This window comes from Coloeus monedula, assembly GCF_965178545.1.
Source record: "Coloeus monedula genome assembly, chromosome: 8".
In the NCBI taxonomy this organism is placed as follows: Eukaryota; Metazoa; Chordata; class Aves; order Passeriformes; family Corvidae; genus Coloeus; species Coloeus monedula.
In genome coordinates this window covers 25318920-25343217 of record NC_138788.1, presented here as the reverse complement: position 1 = coordinate 25343217, position 24298 = coordinate 25318920, and the positions used below count along the sequence as shown (strand labels likewise).

At 45.6% G+C, this 24298-nt stretch overlaps 1 protein-coding gene across 1 annotated transcript in view; it reads right to left on the bottom strand.

Moving 5' to 3' along the window:
- The window catches only part of FBXW4 (F-box and WD repeat domain containing 4), a gene marked incomplete at its 5' end in the record, with an annotated part of 60656 nt that overhangs the window by 14003 nt on the left and 22355 nt on the right, over nucleotides 1-24298 (bottom strand).

Below are 24298 nucleotides of genomic sequence, written 5' to 3'. Positions count from 1 at the left end.
GGGAGAGCTGCCACAGGACTCTCAGTAGGTGAGCTTCCCAGATGCATCAGGTCACAACTGCAGACAACTGGCAGGACATAAAACATGTATTTGTAAACACAAAGGGAAAACCTAAACAGGAATGACCGTAAACAACATTTTCAAATGAGTCGGTAGAGTACTCAGCATGATTCATACACAGTCAATGCTGTAAGCTGCAGAAAGACCCCATGGAAAATGTACTGTTATTTCCTACTTCATGTCTCACTTCTGTTTGTTGGCAACTTCTGAGCACAATCATGAACTGGCTGCAGCATCACAAGCCTAAAGAATCACAGAATAGAGTCTCTGGTCCAGCCTGCTCAAAGTAGGGCCAATTTCAAAGCTGGATCAGGTTGCCCTCCCCAGTGCTCAGGAACTCTCTGTTAGAGGCAGCACAGCTCTTCTGCAGCAAGATTTGGCTCAGTTTACACCCTCCAGCAGGGTCCATTCCAAAGTCCTCTTGGCAATGCTATGTCCCTGCTGCACATGCTGGCTCCAGAGGTCACCTGACAGCCACTGGCCTCATACTAGTTCCTAAGACAGAACAAATCCTTCAAATCAAGCATCAGGAACATGGGTGCTGTGGCTCTCCAAACCACACTGCTTGTTTCATGCCAACTTCCTATCCTCAGTCCAAATAAGAGGAAGCAGCTCATAAAACGATTTCTAAGTAAGTTATAAACGACCTCTCACAAAGCCATATTTATTGCAGCTACAGAGAACAAAATGCCAAAACTATGTTTAAGTCAATGCAACAAGGATAGCATGAACGCAGGAAATGGAACCTGCTTTAAATAAAAGCCATCTCTACGCTTTGCCTAAACAACTTTTGCAGTATGACACAGGGCTGGCAGCTGAAAGATGAAAGCAAAATAAGAAAACAATGTCGTGTCTGTAAAAATAGCAGTTAAGAGTACTTTTTAAACATTTCTTTGATCCACTACAGCATTCTTCCTTTGGAAGTCAAGGTGTCTCCAAGCCTCTACTGCACCAGGAATGGATTCTTGCAGCATCCTTGACTTCTGTGAGAAGTGCTACTGCTGCTGTAAGAAGGCACTCAGCAGTCAAGTGCTAAACACAGGATCAATTCAACCAAAGCCAGAGAAGGGCCAGATGGAAGCAAGGCCAGAACTCAGGACTCCTCCTATCTCTGTGGTTTAGCCAAGCAACTGGTTTCTCCAAACCACAAGACCAAAAGCAGCACTGACAAAACACTCTGCAAAAGAGGCAAGCAGGTAACATCAAACCATTTCAAAGAGCTACAAGAATTTAGGAAGGGCTTCAGCTACGAAGGCTCTCTTTTGCGCTGACTCTATCCTTCCACCCAAACTCACACACCTGGAGGTGTCCACAAGTCCTGCGACCCTTAGCTGCCCTTTAGGCTAGAAAAGGCCTGCAGGACTAGAGCTATTCAAAGTGTCTCCAAACAGGATGTCTTACAGGCAAAATTCTAGGTTCATTGGCAGTGCACATGCGATCAGTCAAAGCAGCTGTAGCACTGGGCTGTCCCCACAGGTGCTGCAGGGTGCAAACAATATTCTTCTCCATGTAAGTCCCTGACCAAAGCCTGAGAGTCTATGGAAAATCCAATTCCTGTTGCTGTGCAGCAGCCACCAGGATCCATTAAGAAAGTGTGCAGCATTTCATCTTTGGAAACAGGGTTTCTGCTCAATGCCTGCCTTCTATCCACGATAGTGCAGGACAGAAGGGAACATTTCCCTTTTGCCAGTGTCTCCCATCTCGGAGGAAAATAAGCAAAAGACACCCACTTTGACAGCTTGTCGGTCAAACCCCATGTCTGGAAAGCAGCACTTTGGTCAGGCTACAAAGGCTACAGGCTCTGGCTACAAAGCTAGGTGTTGGGTTCTGTCCCCCCTCCCCAGTCATAATCCATTAATAACTACTAAAGTCAATTACTGTGGTTAGAAACATAATAGCAGTCAGGGAGTCAATCAAGCAGGCAATTGGGTACTTAAGACTTTTCTTTTGGGGGACAAACTGACTCTGTCCCAGCAGAGAACGCCCTCACGTGGGAGACAGACCCCTTTGTGCAGAAGGTATGCACAAGGCTTTGATGGTTGCCACAGGTCTAAATTACCATGGAGGCACACCAACAGGGAGAAAAAGGTGGGAGGAACAGCTAGGTCTAATCCTCCCTCATGCTGTCAGTTCTGGACTTCAGCTTTCCCTCCTTGGTCCTTACCCCTCACCCCTCAGAGTGGAAAAAAAAAAAAAAAAAAAAAGAGAGAGAGAGAGAAAAGCATTAGATAAAGAGATTTTGCTCCAGCATCAAATACAGGCCTCAGGGCCACAAACAAGTCTCTTCTGGGTAAAGCTGACTCCATTCAGTCAACAGGAATTTTGTCTCATACTTCAGCAGGATCAGGTTTGCAGGCCTTATCTTTAACAGCCTGAGCCCATTAGCAAGCAAAGATAAGACTTCTCCCACAAGAGCAGGCCACCTTCACTGCAGCATGAGAATGCAGCATTCACAAGACAACATGCACAAGAAGTGGTGCCAATGAGAAATTCTCAAAGCCTGAGAGTGAACTGACCTTAAAGTCTGGATTCCAGGGCTTGATACAGGGCCCCTCACCTTGAGTCTGATCTGCAGGCATACACCTTGAAGCCTCGGGTGTCTCATAACTGGGAACCTCTCAGAGGTGACAGTTTTACTTCAGGCAAAAGGGCAACACAAGTCAGCTTTCATAGGCCTAAAACAACATGCATATTGGAGGTAAGCATGTAAAGCTTGGCTCCAAAACTTCTGGAACTTCATTCAGCAGAGCTGAAGCGTTCTATCAGGCTTGCTCCTTTCAGTCTATCTTCAACAAAACTCTTCTGTGTTAGAAAGCACAGAGCACACACAAGAAAACCCTCCAACTTGGAGAAGCGCAGCTTTTTCACAACTGTCGTTGCCAGCTGCCCAAGAGAAACAATTCAAGCTGAGTTGCTAGCTTAGACAGTGTCATTTATTTTGCCCACGCTGCTTTCTACAGCCAAACTGAGGAGAGACTAGATTGGGAAAAGGGGAGTACAGGATACCCTAAACATATTAATGCAGGCATGACTCATCTACCTGAAGTACATACAACACTACTTATGTACACTGACACTGATCAGATGCATCTACATCCACCATAAAAACTGCTACGGCCAATCTCCAGATGGCCTCGGAGATGTAAAGCCCCTTCCCCACTCATCTTTCCTGTCTCCTTTGAAAGGTGCTGGCTGTCATGGCTACAAGCTCCCTCTAATATGCCCTTCTAAGGGGAAAAAAGCACCATTGCACGGCTTCCATAACAGGGCATGTTGTCTTCACAGGGATCCCCTAGGAACTAAAACCAAGCCAATAACCAAACCAGGAAGACAAGAATTTTGCACAGCATTGAGACACACATACTTCATAAACAGCGTATTTTTGTTGTCCTACACAAGGAATTTTCCAACTCATCTGATACTTTGACGTCCTCTTTCTTATTTGAAACTCCCTACTGACAGAGAGGAGAGAAATAAACAAGAGGGGAAAAAACCCCAACAAAACAACCAAGAGCCTGCTTCTCCAGAAGCCAGACCTTTTCTATGTTGCAGAAGAGAAATTTCATTAGACATCATCCCCCCACAATAGAAGCTGGGCCAGGAAATGAAAGAGAACACATATCCTGGCAGTGCTGTTGGAAGAAACACAAGAACTCTACATCTGACTGACTTGTGGTTGTTGAAGATCCCATGGCATTTCTGGCAACAGCAGTAGTGCTCTGGCTACAGTCCAGCTGCAATAATCCCATGGCTGCTCCCAAGGTGCCAAGTACAGTTTGACTCCTGTAGCATCCCTCTTTACCCCATCCTCGACAGACCATTGCCAGATGTGAACAAACCAGAGGGACAGAGGTAGATGCCTATCAGTCCTTTTGGAAAGATGCCTTCCCCACACACACACTTTCCCCACTATCAACCCAGCCTCCAGAGTGGGCCCTGCCTGTGCTGGGAATCCTGCAATGCACAGTCATTGAAGGGACCTGGGTAAAACAGGTCCTTTCCCACCTCTTCTCACTACACCTCCTCTGTGCCCTAGGCTTGTGCCCTTCCCCTGTACTGTAAACAGATTGCTTCTCTAGTCCTATTCTGCTCTTTGGGGATTTCAAATCCAGAATCTGCTTGACACGTGCAAGAGTCTGTGCCTTCCTCCTGGCGCGCTCCCCCGCCCGCTGGAATTGGACATCGTTGTTCCATTTTGGAAACTATTATATACGGAGACTCATTGGACTGGGAAACAAAGAAGTTATTACTTGACAGAGCCCTGCAGCTGGGAATGTGGAAGGTGGGGGGAGAGAAGGGGGAGAACCAAGGGAGACAGGATGGGGGGGTTGGTAGCAGTGTTATGAAAGCGATCAACAGAAAGGACAGCTCAAAGATGGGAAACATCTATTTTTAAAAGTCTCAAGTGAAATGAGAAAAGGAGGAGAAGAGAAAGCAAGTCCAAAAGGGAGATAGGAGAAGAGAGAGAGCAGTTGGTGCTGACGGTGCCGCGGGTTAAACACACGGGTCTGTGGGTTTGTGTAGCCTTTGATTCAGCACTGACACGCTTTGGCAAGGGAGGCCACCGGAGCTGTCAAATCCTTCATCAACGTGCCCATCAATTGTATTCAGCTCTCCCCGACCCGCACTGGCATTTTAATTACTGTTGGGTAAACTAATTTGTACAAATGAAGGCAACTCTGCCTAATAGAATATGCAAGCTCTCTGACCTCTGACAGGCGATGACACAAGATACAAAGGAGGCAGAGGAAGGCTTTTTATCAGAGCCTTATTACTCTCTATTACTCCAATTAGTTAAGCTCCAGTGCTCCTAACTGGGGGAAAAAATTGCAATTAAATCAATTTTTGATGGGCTGAAAGTGGGTTACCGAACCGCCCTGCCTGTGAAACACTGATATTATAGCAGCAAAGGTCAAAGTCTTTGTCGGCACCTGTGGGGCCCACACCTCCCCTCTCCAAGCCCCTCTGTGCCCCCCCCAACACACACACGCAGCTCGCTAAGGCGAATCATTAGAACATGTCATGTCTTATCGCGGCCGCCACCATCCCGCCAACCTCATCAGTTGACATCATTATGGAAGGTAACTCCTCCAGCATGAATACAGTGCTAAGGTCACACAAACTTGATGGAGCCCCTGCTGAAGAGCAGATGCAACAGTAACAACATTGTGAAGAGGAGAAGAGGGGGTCGGAAACCAAGCACAGGGAGTTTTGCCACCTCCAGCATGAGACTTCTCCAACAGACCAGATACACACAAAGGGAGAGAGACAGCGCAGGGAAACAAGTGCTCCTTCCCTGGGGGCATTTAATTTGCCAGGGTGGGAAAAAAAACCCAGCACAGCATCAGTTAGGCATTTTCTTCATGAGAAAGCAGGCACCACAAACATACAAGAAATACCACCTGCCTTAGATGCAGGCAATGCTGGACAAACCCAGGACTGGGTGGTTATGCAGGGCTGGTGTTGCCCCCTTCACTGCCCCAGACCAGTTCCTTCAGCCATACTTTGTACTTCTCACAGGATGACCAGAGAATTGAACCAAGCATCTTCAGTATCTCAGAAGCCAAGACAGCTGGGTTATATGTTAACACTCTGTAACCACAAATGCAACAAAAATCAGCAGGTAAGACAGTTGCACCTGAAGCTCACCTGAGCAAGCAGAAGAACCGCACTGCAGCACAGCCTTACCTTTGTTGAATAACCTTGCCAAAAAGACCCAGCAGCTGAAGACAAACAACCAGGCTTGTTCCAGAAACAGACTGGAAAGTTCTGGCAGGTTTGCTGCTACTTCTTTGAGCTCGTGTGCATGCTACAGCTTCCCCCAAGGCACCAGTCAACTCAGTTGAATTGTGCTCCTGATATACATCATAAATGCCACACAGAGAAGGTACAGAAGAACTCTGCCACAGCCCACCATGGACTCAGCACAGAGAGAAAGCAAAGTGCATAGAGAAGACCATGAACCCTGCAACACTGACAACCACTACTGCTCCAAGAGGAAATGCTGTGCTCCTGCAAGGAGCACCAGTGACATGAATGAACAGATGGACTAATAATTCATTCACATGCCACCTCAAGTGGACCCCTAGAAAGTGGTCCCCAGAAAGAAGGCATTTACATTTTGTACTGAAGGGCACCGTAGAGATGCTGGGTTGAAACACGAAGTGACGTTTGAGGCAGACCTCCAGCTCATGAGATAGAAGAAACGCTCACGTCACTGCCTCCCAGGTCATTTACTTCATGCCTCATGGTAGAGGGAACATCAGCTCCACCTCTCCAGCCTTCCTCCTTGGCCTCTAACTTCATGCCTTCCTCCAGACTTCAGAGACACTCAAGCTGAAGAACAGAAAAAGCCTTTAATATCCCCAAAGGCCCAATTCCTGGCATGGGAGAGAGATCACCCCTACTCTAGCAAGCTGCTTAGCAGGTGTCCAAGCTAGACACATGAATCATGCCTTCACTGCTTTGCAGTTTCACCCCATACTCTGTGCCCAAGACACCTGCAACCTTGATCACTGTTCCTTCACCAGCCCTGCAGCAGGTAAGTTCTGTGAAAACAAGCCACCAGATACAGAACACAATCCTCATTTCTGGAGAGAAACTAGCTCAGTGACATCAAGACAAAGATTCCAGAGAGGACAAATACACGCATACTCTTCCCCACTACAGTATTGAACAGGAAAATGTCCTTCATTAGAAACTAGTGATTCAATCCACAGAGCAGTCCTAATGTTCCTAGGGCTGTTCACATCTAAGTACCACCACTTTCCCCAATACTCCACATGACACACACTTTTAGGAAGAAGCAAATGTCCAGAAGAGGACCGCATTCAGATTAGCTCTATAAAAGCTGATTGAGGGTCCTGAGTGTTCCTGTACAAGAGGAATAATGGAACAGTGCTTCTGTCATTTTTCAGAACTTCTAACAGAATTGCTATTGTAGCTACACAAGTATTTCTACTGGGTTGACATAAGCCCTGCTCCTTTATTAAAGGAAAAGGCTTGATAACCTATTTTTAACAGTGTAAAATACATATTTACATGGTATATCCAACAATCTTTATCTTTCTTCACTCCCCAAACCTCTGGGCTTGCCAGGCATGGAGTAGTTGTTCATGACAGAGGTCTTTGTACAACTCCTTATCTCTCTTGAGACCAAATTTAAACCCCAAATGATGTTCAAATTATTACTGTTATTACAGGATAAAAGAGACTCCTTAACCATAACAAAAATTTAATCCAGAACATAACACTGGCACTGATAGGAATAACCTGTACCAAAAATCAAAGCCCATGCCAAAACTGATTTGTCTGTGCACGCCTACCAGGCCTTTCTGTGAGCAGAGCTCTCTTTGCAGTCAGCCACTGGGGTTACATCTTAGAAGCTGAATGATGCACATGACTCAACGGAGAAATCACTTCTGAGCTAAAGTCTAGGCTGTGCAAGAGATATGGCTCTCTATTCCTACCACAGAGAGCCTTCTGTGGAGAAAGAGAAGAGGGGGAAAAAAAGAAGAAAAAAGATGAAATCTAGGGACTTTCAGGTCAGTTTGAGACTAGGTGGTTAAACACCACTACAGTATGGTTATATCACCTTATCAGTAACCAGAACAAAATCTCAAAGAACATTTTTAATGCTCAGAAGCTGTAACATTAGAAATTCAAAGAAAGAGGCTTATAAAGTTACATTTGTGTTTTGAGGAGTTAAAGGTTTATTTGGGTTTTTTGTTTCTTTTTCAAGTGCAGGTGAAATAACTGCAGCTGGTGTCTCAACTTCTTTACTCACACAATGCATTCTCCCTTCCAACGTAACTACAGAAATCTCAGCCATCTGTAGCAACTTCACCCTATGCTCTACTCTTGCTCTGCTCCCCAGAGCAGCTTTTCAAACACCAATGGGCAAGACTCCTGAGAGGTATCCACCAGACAGAATGCTCTACCTCCAACTGCTGCACATGCCATCTGCATTACAGTACACAGGAGTTGCAAGGTAACTTCACAAAATCTCTATCCTGAACAAATTCCCTGGGTTTTTGGAACGAATTGAAAGGAAGGAACAGATGAAGCTGCTGACTGAGCAGCAGAAAAGCATGATCCCTGGATGAGATACATGCATGGTATTAGACACTGGACACCCTTTGCACCTACAGACTATCATGCACCTTGGGCAGATCTCTGAGGGTCTGCCATTCAGTTCTCACCAACCTGCACACTCACTTCCAGCCTTCGCACCCAGCACGTTTCCCCTCCCTCCTCAGCTCAGTGCCGTTATCCTTCCCCCTTGCCCCCATGGGGAAGACACCCTGAGCCCGATCTTCACCCACTTCCCCAGACCCAACAGCTCCCTTGAGCTCAGTGCTCTGGGCCCACACACAGCCTTACATGAAGCTCTGAACTCCAGCCCTCACTTTCTCAAAGCCTGCCCAGGTGTAAAGCTCCAGCGATTCCTTTTTCTTTGCCATTTTCCCTCCCTCCTCCCTCTCCTCCTAGCCCCACCAACATTTTCAGGCCACACAGTGAGCCGGGAGGTTGGAGTACATGAGGACCATCGCAGCAGTCGTGCTGTTTCAGGCCCCCCCCAACTCAAGACAATTTCTAAGAGCCATTTCTTATCCTCCCCTCCGTGAAATTATTTCTGTTAATTGCCTGGTGGGAATCAGTTATAGGTGGGGGAGACTCTCCCCACACACCCACCCTGGCCCCTAATTGGCTTATTGAAGTTTTAACGGGGCTTTCACCTGGAGAAGCTGGTAATTATTCCCTTCATTCCCCTCTTGCTTGTACCTGTAGCTTCACACTTGGGGCCTGCCTGGCTCCATGGGGGGGACTTTGTTCCCTCTAACTACAGGCCCCACACAAATGGGCCCAGCAGCAGGACAACACAGCAAAGTGGTAATTTTCAGCCCGGCGTAATTAGCCAAGGTTCTTTCAGCCCAAACTGCTGAATGGGTAGAGGGCTGCTGGGGAGGGTGCGCCATGTGGGAATGGAGGAACGGGGGCTGCTCTCAACAGGCGGACAAAGACCTCTCGGGGGCTCCGATCTGGGGCGAGCAAGAGGAGGGGGTGGGAGTGGGACAGTCTGCCTGGCATAGCTGGGGCACAGTCAGCAGTGGGACACACACTGAGGAAGTCAGCCCATGGCATCCTTCCCCCAGCCTGGGTAACAGGGCAGTGCAGGATGCCAAAAAAGCGGTAAAGGAGAAAAGAGATTCAGTGATGCACAATAGAAGCATGTGAAGGGGTGCGATGCATGACAGATTCTTGAAGGCCTGGTGTAGCCTATGCTCCCAGGACAGGATTTCTAGTCTAGTACCTTTGCACTGAGATTTAGAAAGGCAACAGACTCAGGGAGAATAAACTGGACAGTGCAGGTCCCAAATAGCATAGCAAAAACTGTGCCAAGGACAGAGTGAGAACTCCTATTGCTGAGAAAAATCACTGAAAAATAAGTCAACTCCTCCAGCATCTGCTCCAAAAGTCAGGCAACAACCATAACCAGGAGGACAGCAACAAAGGCTCAACGTTCTCTTTTTGCTGAGGCATCTCCCATCAGCAAACCAAAACTGTTTTTCATTGTGGGACCTCACTTGCTGTGTCTCCCTTTCTGCTACAAGACTTTCGTTTTGCAAAACTACCAGGAAACCTGCTGCATGCGGGTTCAAAAAACTTGGCCACCAGTGTATCGCTCCTATGTCAAATGAGACTGATGTCAGATATCCCACAAGCCTGAAACTGGCATCCTGTGTGTGGCATGCTTCCTCTGCTGATTCTCAGGACTTGTTAGCATCTATGCTTCCTCTGAACTATCACCACTGTCTTCAGGACAGAAATGTTTGTTCTGACTGGTCAGGTCTTGTAGACAAGTTAAAGCTGCTCAGCTGAATTGATCATCACAGCTTCAGTGCAATGGGGTCTGGGGGATTTTTTGTTTGTTTTTAAATGTTAAACCGTAGTTTTAAAAAACTCACTTCGTGTCTCTTATGATTGCGATATCCTACTAGAAAGCAAGAATTGTCATAATCGAAAAGCTTGGTCCTGATTCTGCAATGAAGACCAGGTGGTAAGCAGGGAAGTGAAAAGATGCCACTACTTTTATCAAAACACAGGTACACTGGAGTGCTGAGCAAGCCTTAGGAGATGATGAAATTACAACAATCCTGACAACAAGGAAAGGAGATCCTCAGGGACTCCAATTGTAGGAAGGGAGCAGGCAGGCAGCACAACCCCCAGGGCACAGAGTTGTAATTTCTGAGCTGCCTAAAATACAACTGTGACACAATGCTGCAGCAGGTTGCAAACTAGAGAAGCAAATTGCCTGATTAAACCCAATGATTCTGATTTCTTTTCAGTCCATATCTGTATCACATTTTACAAAAGGCTCTCACAGAAAGGATCATTTTTCAATTTCAATCCTATTTTTTTCAGCCTCACCCCAGCTACCTTAAGTACTTGTCACAGAGATGAGTTCAGCCAGATACTGTGTGCCTTTGACCCATCAATGCTCAAGACTTTTCCTCAGAAGCAACTTTTCACACCTCTGGACAAAGTACACTTGCTGTGAAATCCATGCCAGCATCTGAGAAGCAGAGACCAAGAATGAACATAAGCAGACCCATGTAGACCAGGCCAACTTCAAGCCTGCACAGAGAAACAGAGTGAACATTACCTGCACCAGTGGGAAAAGAGATATAATGTCATCTGTGCTCATACTTTATCACAAACCTTAGTGGTCCAGGGCTTTTTCTTCTTATAACCCCATACCCTACAAGAGGACATGTAGAATTGATTTAAGTAAATACTCCAGCTGTCACTGCTTTGGACAAAAGTCTAAATATTTGCTCATGTATAGACAATGCTTAAAGAATCACGACGCAAAAGAAGAAAATCTCTCCTATTTATAAAATATCTCCTTTCTATTTTTTAAGGTTCAGGACTGCCAAGACCAATCCCAATATTTTTTCAGATGTGACTGGCAAAGTTTTCAGTTAACAAGTATTGTTTTAAAAATGCATGTATATATATAGAATGACATTTTATATAAACTTTTCCATTAGAATCTATGACAGAAAATTACTTTTCAATAAGCAGCAATTCATGCATGCCAGTGAGGTCAGGGGGAGGGGAGAATCCTTTCAGGTCTGCCAGAACAACTAAAAATCAAGAATGTTTCAATTTAAAAGTAGAGATGGAAGGAATCTCTTTTCCTGGTGCCACAAGCCACAAATTATTTTTGTCTTTTTCCTTTTGCCATACAGACACACGTATACCAAATTCAAACTTCCATATTTAGGAGAATTTTGAAAAAAGTAATCAGGACGGTGAGGAAGAAGAGGATTTCTCAACAAACATACTTTCCTTATCTTAGCACACAGGGCAGCAGTTCTTTCTCGACACCATGCAGGGGCAGGAGCTGTACTTGTTCAATGCTTTTAGGAGAAAGAAGCCAAATCACAAAAACAGAGTGCTTGGTCTTCCTCCTCTGCCCTGTGATATTCAAACAATTTAAAGATTAAGTCTAAATGAGTTCTTCACCAGCGGAGAGGGAAATAATGCTCAGAGGGTTTTAAGAAGTCAAAGACCAGGAAAGGTGAAAGGGGAAAGGCATGTATATGCAGCACGTGCTACACACAGAAAGGGCCAGGACACTGAGGCATGGAGACACAGGTGCTCTGTGGAGGAGGGAAGCAAAGCCTCATCTGTGTTTAACTCAGCCATGAAATGACTCCTAGAGCTTTCCTGCTCTGATCATTCCATCCCTGACACGGACACGCTTGCAACAGCCTTAATCCACTTGCCCTTAAAGCACTGGGCAGCTTCCACCTCCCCAGTTCTCCACTCTATGCAATATGATTTGCTTCAGGGTTTTCATGCTAAGTGTTCGGAGCATGTCAACTCTTCAGCCTTAAGCAACCAAGATCCTGAATAAAACCCCTCCTCCCCATCTGCAGGTTCAGGGCATGCTTGTTTGTGAGCAAGCACCAGAGTGAGAAATCAAACCTGCCAGTCAGGCCAGAAAGCCCCAGCCCTGTAAGAAAGGCACACAAGGTTTCAGTAACAGACAACACACATCTAAGGCATAAAGACGTTTAGTGGCCACCTCCCACACAGATCCCAAACCACCTAAAAACTCGCTGGAGAAGTTTTGGAGAAGCCAGAGCTCAAACCATGCTGACATCAATAAGGCACAGTTTCACAGCACAGGTTACCACCTTCAGTATCTGTAATCAGGCTGGGCTGCAAAGCAGGCTAAGAATTATTACATTTCACAGATAACTGAGATAAGCCAGATGAAGATGGGAAAGGGATCAGGCAAAATAGATGGCATAGAGATAGGGAAAAGATAAGACAAGAAGGTGAGCAGTAATTTATTATGATGCTTTATGTCAGTATTTCAGGGAAAAAATAACACATAAAATGGTATAAGAGGGAAAGGATTGTATTGGAAAGGACTCAGAAAAAGACTCTTCATGCACACATCTCAACTCTGCAATCAAACAGAGGATTCCCTAACAAACATTGTCCTGTGATGAGAAGAAATATCTGATAAAGGGATATTAACTACCACACTGCCTCCTGCCACTCAGTAAACTGCTGTCTAGGTGAAGCAGGACAACCTGCTGGCAGTCAGTCCTCCAACACTTCAAGGAACAGAAGTCTGGAAGCTTTAAATGCCTAGGCAGCTTTGCGGGTAGGAGTGTGAAACCACAGTTTCCTCCCTTCCTTTCCATGGCTTGCCCTATTTCCATGTGCTCTGAGAATTTAGGAAGTCAGATCCAAAAACACAGCTATTAAAAGAACAATTTCTACTTGGTAAGTCAAACACCCACACAAAGAAAGGCCAGAACCAAGCTCACTCACACGTCCTACACTGAAATGAGCACATTACTTGAGCATCAGTATTTGATTCTGTAGCCAGTTACAAGTGTCCCAGTCGAAACTGTCACTCATCTTTTATCATGTGAATACACAAGAACCAATTACGTGGCCATCAATTCATGCTGGGCTGCATCTCTGTGGACTCCAGTCAGAGGCTGCACTGGGAGGAAGTGATGAGCTTACCACAGCTCAGGGATGCCTGAACTCCACTCCATATGAACTCCACTCCAAATAACAACTGGCCAGCAAGTACCTGCAAGTCGTGGCTTGCTACTGCTTCACACAAGGCCATCAATATTGGAGTTGGGGTGGCTTGGGAAAAATATTAAAACTTTAAACAGAGTGGAGGGTATCCAGAGAGAGAAATCATTCACTGTATAACCCTGTAAGACAATCAGGCAAAAGGTTTAACAATGGAACAACGTGTTTCTTCCTCAGGACACAACACTAAATTTGAAAGGAGCCTATGAAGCCCAGAACATTAACAGACTCAGAAAGAAGAGATGAGCTGCTCACAGAGCTGTTCTCTGTAAATATGAAAGAAACACTAGTCCAGATGAAAACTCTAGCCAGGGAAACCCTAACTTCTCCTCATTGGAAGCTGGGAAGGAACAGGCAGGAAAGTATCTTTTTGCTCTTGTTTCTTACTTTCTCCATAGACATTTACTACTGACCACTGCTGAACACCAAATGCTGGGGTAGATGTGTGCTGGACTGGCACCATGGCCAGAAGAAGAAGAGAAATGCCCACATTTGTCAAGCCATGGCCCATCCAGCTCACCGTTTTGTCTCCAGTGGTACCAGCAGATGCTGTTCAGGAAGAACATGTAAGCTTGGCAACCTTCTGTGGTCATTCGCTTTGCATCCACAATTGCTGTATTAAGGATTTTAAAGAGTGTATCCCCACCTAGTCCCCCATTATGAACCTGCTATCCATGAATTTACAATTCACAAAATTTACAATTTACAAAATCACTTTCAAAACTGCTGGCATCATCCACTTCTACAACCTTCTGAAGCACTAAGTTCACACTGTGTGAAGGAACACTATGTCTTTTATTCACTTTAAAACAATCTCCTGGTAATTTCAAATGTCTCTGGTACTACTGTTGTAGGACTTGGTGAATAACAGTTCCACATTCGAGTTTACCCACCATCATCTTACTCTCCATATTTTTTTCAGGCTGGTTTTACAAGGAATAATGGAGGCAACCAAGTATCAGCACGTCATTAACTTCTGCAGAGTGTTTTACTCGGGGTCAAGTATGGGGAAAGACCACAAAAACACGATACAAACTAGTAATGCAGCCATTGCTTTGGCACAGAGGAGTGTTCCTCTGCTGTACCTCCTCTTCAAAACCTGTTGGTTCATTGCTCCTTCTGAGGCAGGTTAATTGCTCAATGTTTTGAGGCTTCAACCGGCCTCAGTCACTCCTAAAATTAGCAGGGAACAATATCACTGCCTCTACTGTGAGAGCTGAAGAGCCAGCACAGGTCTCAGGACCATGAGGGTCTCACAAACCAGTTTGGGAAGCAGAGGACTCAGACACTGCACAGTGGCAACAGCACTGCTCACCTGCACTCAATACTACTAAAGTACCTCATATTTTCCACCATGTACCAGGAGCATGAAGTCCATGCTTTGCCAGGCTCCAAACTTATTTGAAGTGATCTGCATACCATCCATGTTCCCAGAGTGCTCTGAGACCATCAGAAGACAGATGTTAGAGAAACATTATTGCTTTTCTAATATCTGGAACAGACTCCCTTGCTTCTCCACTGTCAAAGAGGAGAAAATCCAGGGGAAGTATACAGAAAATAAGAACATGCTCTTGGCCAAGACAGCAAATCAGATGCAAGAGAGAAACTCTTCAATCAGACAGTCCTGCTCCATCCCCATCCCTCATTAAATCAGCCTGAACAGCCAAAGCAGGTCACTGAACAAAGCACAGGTTTGTAAAGCTCAACACAGCTGCACCAGGAGGAAGAGACCAAGCACAGCAATGGTAGCAGTTGCTGCTTGGCCCAGCTTAGTCTGCAACTGCTTCTTCTGATGAGTTCACTTCTTTCAGGAGTGAGGAAGAGGTACACATACAGATTTCTTTTTCCCCTGAAAAAAACACAAGCTGTTGGGTTCCAGCTTGCAAGCCTCTCTTCAGCCCCCACACTAATAAATCTTTGGGACTATAAATCACCTTGGTACAGGTCACTCTTCTCAAAGGAAATGGGCTCTCTCTTGTCATTAGCTGCCTGTGTCTGCCAACCATAGCAAGGCCTCATTCAAGTCCTCTTTGATGGACGGTTAGACTTAAAGGAGTATCTGCCTCAGTCTCAGAGGAGAGAGAAAAAGAATTTACTAATTAGACAGGGCAATGCACATTAAAAGCTGGCTTTAATACCTGGTCCCAAATTAGCCCTGCACCTGCTAAGTGTCAGGATGCCTACAAAGCAGTAAGAGTACATCCCACATGTAGGCATGTGGGATGGTAAATGGAGCATCATGAACCCACAACACCTCTTTAGAGCAACAGTTGTGTTTCATGCAGTTGGGAGGGAAGGTAGAGAAGATCTGACAAATCCTAGATAATGAACCACAGAACACAATACAGGCAACAGTGCACAGAAAGAACAGACTTTCCACTCCGCCTTCCAGTCAGGGACAGTCTCATGCTGACCTGAAAAGAAACCAGAGGCAATGGAGCCAAGGAGAGAGTCAGAGCCACACAATTCTGTCCACGTTTCCAGTGTCCGATTCAAGTCATAACAGATACTCAGGATGCCAGCAACCCAAGGAAACTGAAGCTTAGTTACAAGCAAGAGGCGCTCTGGCATGCTCCATTTGAAAGTGTATTAGCACTCAAGCCAGATACACACACTGAGGAGAAATTCCCATTCTTCAGAGGAACTGGTTTCCCTTCAAGGATGACTATCTTCTCTTACTCACTTGCTCCTTCAAAGATGACTACCTGCTCTTACTCATTTGCTCTTCTCCAAACTCCAGCCTCTCTGGTCCTGTTCCCCTCTTGCCTTATTTTAAACAGTCTGCCAAGCATTTTTTGTGAGGACTGAAGTGACAAGGAGAATGTTGCGACAGGAGACATCATCATCCTGATGTATGCAGGACCTAATATGGGAGAAGTCCACCTCTGAGCCATGCTTTCATTTTTAACAGTATTTTCTGTAGGCCTGAAAATATTCCTGTGCACAGTGCTATGCTCTGTTTCAAAATGCCAAAATTCAGCAGCAAGTGATAAGTCAGAGATTTACATTTATGACCTCTGTAAATTCATACCATCTGCAACCTCATCCTGAGCACATGGATGACAGAGCTTGCCCAGGATGAAGGCAGTGCTGCTGTAAACATCTCCCACTCTGTCAGGAACCACCTTCTCTGCAGACAGAACCCTTCCTACAGCAATTTCCGACAATCCATATTGATATGCTCATACATTCCCTCTCCTGAGCTGGAACAGAAAAGTTTGTACCTGTAGATTGGCAGAGCAACATACATAGCATACCACACACCTGAAGAAGGTATGCTTTTCTCTTCTTCTTCCTCCCCCTTCTCCTCTTCCCCCCAGCCTTTCCTGACAGCACCGACTGATAAACGATCCAATCCATGCTTGGAAAAAAGAAACTGTCCCCCTCTACTTCTAACCAGGAAATGCTATGTAAAACCTTGTCCCTTGAATTGCCTCTAAGTTACTCCTTGCATCCATTCATACATACAGATGCACATATAAAGCACATCCATGTCTGCCTGTTCCTCAAGTTGGCACAAGCTATTTGGATCACAAAGCTGTGCACAAGCCCCAAAACAGCCACCAGACACTCTGTGCTGGAAGTTGGCCATTGTCTTCCCAGGGATATATGCAAATTTCTATTGGATACAACAGCACTAGTTAGAGGTAGAATCAGGCAAACATGCATTAAACAAGTGTTTTGCACAGCATGGACTTAATATGCAGTATAAAACAGGCTTGAATTGACTCCATTGACCATAATCAAAAACATGTCCCTTTGCTTCAAACAAACTAGTGCATTTTGGATAGTCTAGAAATTTGATTCAGCAAGTACTTGAATCAGAAAATTACCATCACCTGTAGCCTCCTGTGTACTTTTTAGTTTCCTTCAGGAAAACTAGGAGTAGCAACTGCCTTCATTTGTACACAATCATCACTTTCTTGTCTTAATAAGCAAAGAACTAGTGCTTTACTATAATTCTTCCTCCTGCAGCAGTCTGAAACATTCACTCTGATAAATTCAGTACTTTTCGCAGTTCTCTCCCAAAGGTATTTTTTACTTCTAGAAAAACTGAGGGCAGGGGGGAATCCCCCAAAGAGGCCCAGTGCTTCCCTCCTTGTAATGAAACCCTGTGATGGAATGCCCTGCACTCCAATTAGGAAGAAATGCTAATTTTCTCCAGTTGAGCACCCCCTCTAGATGTATCTAATTTGTTTCACTGCTTTCATCTCTCCCCTCCATCACATTTTCATTTAAAGGTTATGATCTGTTTGTGCCCTCCATGCCGCGCCCTGACAAGACACCCCTATGAGAGGTTGCAGGGGCCATGTCGCCCTTCCTAACCCCCTTCCCAAACAAAAACCAAAGCTTTTTTCCCTCCACTGCCTCTTTAAGAAATGCAGAAAGATGAAGGGGAGGAGCAGGGAATTGGGAAGACAATAATTAAAAATAAGAAGTAAGCCCTCTTGCAAGTTGGGTTGTTGGTTGTTTCCAACAAAAGGTTAGAGACCTTTGTACCATGACCAACACCAGTATGACCAGTGCAGGCCAGACAGGAGCAACAGCATTACAGAGCTTTGCTTCTTCTGCAGATGCATTTTAGGAACAGCTGCCATGCAAGAATACTCTTTTGCAAAAGGTTTTGAGATTCTAAATTGTTTAGCTCCTTGTAGGTCTGGGGAATACATATTCTCTCATCTCTCACAGGGAGAGTCTGGTCAGAAAGGACATGAAGAGTTGGCTCAGCTGAGGAGAAAGTCTCAATAAAGCTTTCCCACTTCTCTCTAAATGGCTTATGCCTTGTTCTGGGAGCCTGTGTTCTGCAAATTCCTTCAGGAGACCACAGACTTCAGATGGGTAGTGTGGGCCTTGGAATAGCTCTTCATGGCATCCATAAATTTGTGATGCCATGGTTGTGCCTGGGCAGACATGTAAATCCTCAGGGTAAAACCCATCTGGACAAGTTAGCCACCCAGAAGAGCTGTGTATACACCACATAAGGAAAAGGCATCTAGATGACCTTGCTGGTGCCACACCACTTCCCACAGAAATTTCAAAGGGCTTTTTTACCAAAAGACTGTAACTGAAAAAAAAAAAAAAAAATGCAGCCACCATCCTACCTCCAAGCAAAGCCTCTCTGCAGCCTGCCCCAATATTTTCAAATAAAACAGTATCCCTGGAGCTGAACCCATGGTCTTCCCTACATACAAACCCTGCTCCTAAGCTAAGCCATTCATGACTTGTGTTCAGCCTCTCCCTCCTTTCACTTACATTTTCTCCTTCAGTTCTTGTCTGTTAGAAAGGAAATCAATGATCTACACTCTCTAGACCAAGTTTCACCACACACCTGTTGTCAACATCCTATAAGTTGAAAGTGCCTGGAGAATCTCTTTGGAGGAAAGGCAGCTAAGTGGCCCCTGACTGAAAATGATTGGAAACTGCTGGGTTCCACCAGTGGCACAGCCTGGAACAACTACCCTCGTGGAAAAAGGAGGAGAACAGCTGGACACGCTGCCCAGACTGAGCATTGAGTTCTTGACAGTAAGATGAAGTTGGAAAAGTGCTGCAAGAGTGTTTTCTGTTATTAATAGGCACTTTGCTAATACTGCTCAAGATAGTCAGCTCCCTCTCAGTCATTTCCTGCTGCAGCCACTGAATCCCATTGGTCACAGCACTATATGCTCCATTACAAGCTATTTCCTCTCTACATTTGCAATGCCTCCAAAAGCTTTTGCAGAAACTCCTGATGATCTCCCTTCCTGCCCCCTCTGCAGACACAATTCCCTCATAATTTTACTTTCTGGGACCACAAATGGGGAGCGGGTAAGAGACACACAAAGATTTACTCTTCATAAATAGTAGCCTTGCCCCTTCCTCCCCCTCCAGGCCCCCTCTCTATCTGGTCCATGCAAACAAACCCTGAGTGGGAAAGAGCGTTCGGAAGAGGCTGTGTCTGGGCCAGCTGCCTTTCATCCAGAAGATGCCTCTTCCCGTTGGAAAATACAAGCATTGTGTGAAAACATTTTAATATATTCATGCACATTCCTATAGCTTGCAGGAGCGAGTGGGTCTCAGCACCCTCCCCTCCCTGCCTTCCAAATGATTTTCATAGGCAACGATGCACTGGGAATACCACTTGTTTTCTCGAATGCCCGCGAGTATGTAAATTGTGGGAATATGCAGGCTAAGGGCTGTGGTTTTATTGTGCTGCAGAAAAGATTTTACTAATTACTTGCCTAAACTCCAAAGCAGTATGCCTGCTTTTCTACAAAGCGGGAGAGTGGGGAAGGTGGGGGTGGTGGGAAGAGGAGGAGGGGGACTGAAAAAAAAAAAAAGCAGGGGGGAAGAGAGAGTAAAGGGAAAGACGGAGAAGGAAAAGGAGCACAAGGGATGCATTTCAAAGTTTCTCCAGCAATTGGATGGGGGGGAGCTGGGCCCAATGTGAAATCATAGAGGTCAAAGGTGGGTCTCCCTCCCTTGTGAGAAAGTGGTGAATCAGGACGGTTTATCAAACGATCATTTTCTTTTGAAACTGGGAGGCAGCGGCTGGGACAATTCTGCAGATGTGCTTGATGAGTTTGGGACAAAAATGGGCCGCCTCCTCCCCCCCTCCCCCCTTTAAGGTCTCCCATCAGGGGTTGCTTCTCCCTCCACTGCTTCCAGGACCCTCCCCTCCCTTCTTCAGTGGTCAGCTGAGACCCCCACCCACTGACCGCCTTTGTATTCCTGGCCTTTGGACACAGTGACAGGGCCCTTTATGAGACCCCAATCAAGACCCCCATGTCACAGGTACCTAGTAGAGATACCAGACCCTTTTCAAATGAGGAACAACAAGGAAAATATGCTGGCCCATTGTCCCAGCACAGCACCAAGGGAGATGAAAGGAACAGGCCGCTCCCTCTCCGCAGACTGCCTGCCAATCAACCCCAGTTATTAAGGTCACGATGTGGAAATTCTTTTGACCTACACCTAATCAAAGATGCACCAAGGACTTTTGAGACAACATGGGGGAAGGTGGGAGAGCAAGCATCCCCCTGCCTTCTCCACCCATAAATACAGTGGAGCTTCCACAGAGAATTAATAGGAGTTACCCCAGCTAGTGCTGCAGCACACTTGCCCCAAGTACCACTAGGGCAGCCAAGCAGAGCTCCATGCTGGCATCCAGCCTCAGGAGAGCTTAAATTAAAAGCACTCCTCACTGAAAAGTTACAGACTGAGCAACACTGGAGGTGGCTCAGAAGCCATGATCGAGGACACTGTGTGACAAATACTAAGCATCCTTTTTCCCATTCCTGAGATCTTCGGTTTGCGCAGGCTGTGGGTTTCACTAAGCACAGTCAGAACCATTCAACAGTGAGTCCTGAAGAAGAAAAACTCAGTGGATGTGAATCTCTGAGTCTCCAAAAGCTGAAGCACCTGGAAGAGTGGACAGATGCCAGTAGTGCAGAGCAGACATCCTGACTCCCCCTTGCATGATACTGGGTGAAGAAACCAAGATGATTTTGACAGTGGCAGTTTTTAGGACTACATAGAGAAGAGGTAGGACCCATGTGCACTGGCAGAACAATGAGATGGGCACAGGACAATTAGAGCATGGGTCAGATGGGATCAGAGAAGCACATCCCATCACACAGCTCCAGAGCACTTGGAATATGGACAAGATCAACTGCCTCTGAAAGGTTGTTCTGCATCACTCACTGAGTCATCACTGTACACTCAGAACTCAATACTTCAAGCTGACAAGTGACACAAGAAATGACAGACTACAGTCTGTGATAGTTCACACAAAAAGGAAAGAAAAAAATCCGAACTCTGTACCAGGAACATTATTCAGCACATACAGGATGCTTCTGCAAGTGTGTGACTTTGAATTAGGTCCTCCAGAAGAGCCACATGGTATAAGTCATGGCCACCACTTATGATCAGTCTTGAAGAAACAGAAATCTTTGGCACTCTCCTTTATGCACCATATCTACTGTCATTCAGAGAATATCATTCCTGATCCCATGCCAGCTTGCTGCTCTCATCCTGTTGGCATTCTTCAAAGATCACCTAAATGAAGGTCATAGTGAAAGGAAAACAAATTTGGGGGGGGTAGTAGACTGAAGTCATGAAAAGTGTAACAGTCACAAGCTGTAAGTTTCTTTATGCTAAACACTGCTCATGCATTGGCTCATTTTATTCTGTCTTTTAGCTAAAAGATACCAGTGCAGTGCTACTGGAGCCCCACAGTTCCTGTCAGAGAGCCTGCAGAAGGTAACAGCCTACCAGTGGTGACCAGCTGGGTAAGAGATGAGAAGTGGAAGATTCCAAAAGAGCTCTGGGACAAAGACCCATGTCTTTACAGAAATCCTACTACATTGCTTCTCCACTGCAAGTCATTGACATTCCTAAAACTGTCCCTTTGTTCCTTAGCTCTTACACAACTGTTGAAGCAGGTGGAAAACGGCTTTTTCTTCTTGATGTTGAACCAACTGCTCCTATACCAAAAACTGCTTAGCTATGGCTAGGCATGGTCTGGTTTAGGTCGTTGTAAGCCAAGATCCAAACTGACACCTCAGACACTGTAAGCTGCAGTGCTCAGAGCAGCCATTACTTAAGCCCTGCAGCACAAAAGACAGATATTGCCTTTACTTCAGGGCAATATCCTCCACTATCCTCTCCTTTCAAATGCCAATGGCAGGCTGAGGACCAGTCTCCTGCTGTCCTCAGAGTGAATCAACACTCCTTTAGAAGGGCCAGGCTGCTATCTTAGGACACTACAGCTTCACTTCCCACCTCAGGGCATGAGTTTGCATCCTCTGAGTGACACTGTCCGGCCTCATCTGGGAGGAGTAACAGTGGAAGCTGAGCCTGGTTAGAGGCATCTGCACCTGGGGCTCTCACCGTGCAAGAAAGGTCCATCCCTCTGTGTCCCTTCCCACCCCCAAAAGCAGTCATTTGAAAGGCGGGGAGGGAACAGACACCACTCTAATTGTAGGAGTGAAACCTGGCATCCTCCTGCTCATCTACCTTTGCACTCTGTTTCTGTTTCTCTTTGAACCTCTGGTACAGCTTGTCAGGTCGCTGCCCTCCTGAGAGATCAGAAAAAAAAATACAGCAGTGATTACTATTGTACACTGATATGCAAGCTGGAAAAAGGGAGACAGAAAAAGAGAGAACGACCTCCATGCGTCAGACTATGAAAGGGTTGAGACTGAAGCCGCCTGAAAAACAAACCCTTAATTTAAATGTTAATGAAAGTGCTGAAGAGACATCAGAGGCTTTCATTTCTCTACAAGGAACAGAATCACCAGGTCCAGAATTTATGGCCCCCTTCACCTCCCCTCTCCTCTTCTCTGCTCCATCAGCCACAGAAGTAAGGAAAGGAAAAAAACCCTAATTTTAACATTAACTCCACACTTCCACCCTAGGATGCAATTGCTAAATTATCTGTTGGCAGGACACTGATCAAAGGTGGAAAAACAAAGGCACACTGCACAACCGAGCAAAGGTAAATAGCAGCCAAGGTCTGGTGAAGTTACCTTGTCCCCCTGCGACTTTAAAAAGCAAAGAGAAAACAATCACAAACTGGAAATGGAAACCTCAAACCATAAGGTTGCCAGCCCCCTCTACTAAGTTTCTTCTGTCACATCGATTAAACAGTCACGGATTCTCCTGTGCAAACCAGGCAGCACAAGAAAGATGCTTCCTCCAAGCTTTCTGAGACAGACTTTCCCCTCAAGCAAGGGGAAAGATGATAAAAAACTGCAGGGGGAGGGAAAAAAATTCATTGTGCAACACAGCTCAACACGATTAGAAACAGATGTCTGGGTTCCAACTCAGTCAGCTACTGCCTCCCAAAACCTGCTCACCTGCCCACAACCACTAGTGAGCCAATTCACACAGTCACAGAAAATATATACATTAGAGTATTGGCGAAAAGTGACAAAAAGGGAGGAAGTCATCAATCACATGAGCTTTAGAGGGCAAAGGAAAGAAATTGAAGTGAAGAAAGGTTAAGCTGCAGTTTCTCAGTCTATAGAAATGTTTGCATATATGTTTGTTTCTAGAGGACAGGGAAAAGACACATGCGTGTTCATGTGCTCACCCATGTGAAGAACACCAAACAGAGTCATTATCTCACAATTAAAGAAGGTAAAACAAAGTCTTCTTCCTCCCAACATCAAGGGAACAGTCAGGGCAAATGGATAAGACACAGGTGTCATTTTAGCTCCAGAGGGGAGAAACTGATACTCATTTCCTGCTCTTCAGCTTTAGGGTGAAAGAGCACCAAGTCAGTTATGACTATTGCATATATCTAGAAACCCACATCCAGATCACCCTCTGAGGTCAGTAAAAGATGGTAGTTAATGCCACCACTAACACTGCACGTCCACTCTGGGATCTCACAGCTGAGCAGCTTCTTCCTGCCCCGCTTAAGAAACAGCTGCAGGTCAGAGTCCCCGCTCAATTATTCAAACCGGCCAGGCTCTAGGAAGATCCCCAAGGACAGCAGAGCTATTGCTGCCGGCTGTTTTGCTGGCAGTGCACAAACCCGAACAAAACCCAGTTACTTCTCCCAAGTCCTATCAGACTTAGGGAGGTTAACTGCACAAAGCTAGGTCAAAACAGAGCACCACTACGGTCAACAGCTCATCTTGATATGCAGTAGGGGAAATCTGCAGATAAAACTGGAGGAAGAAATGAGGATTGGGGGAACATTATCCAACATTTTAACTTCCACATGTTAGGGCTTCAATTGCACAGTTAAAACCACTGCAAAGTTACTCTGATTCAAGTGGGTGGTTTTGCTCTAAGGCAAATCTGCAAGATCATATTGTTATACTTTCACAAAAAGTTTCTAGATAACCATTAAAAAGAAGCCCTCAAAATTAATCATTTTGATTGCTCCCAACGGAAGAGAGGCCCATTCAGTAAAGTTGCCTGTCAGTAACTTTTCTCTTCCTTCCTTTCCCCAGCGAGTTTGGGGTATGTTTCACAATTTGCCTGAGGTTGTCCACAGGAGCAGAGATCTCCTCAGATATTAATTCCTCATGATAATCCATGGGAGAGGCAATTAGGTTAAAGTCAGCGTGTTCAAATAGAGGAGTTAGGTCTCAACTACAACACTGCATGA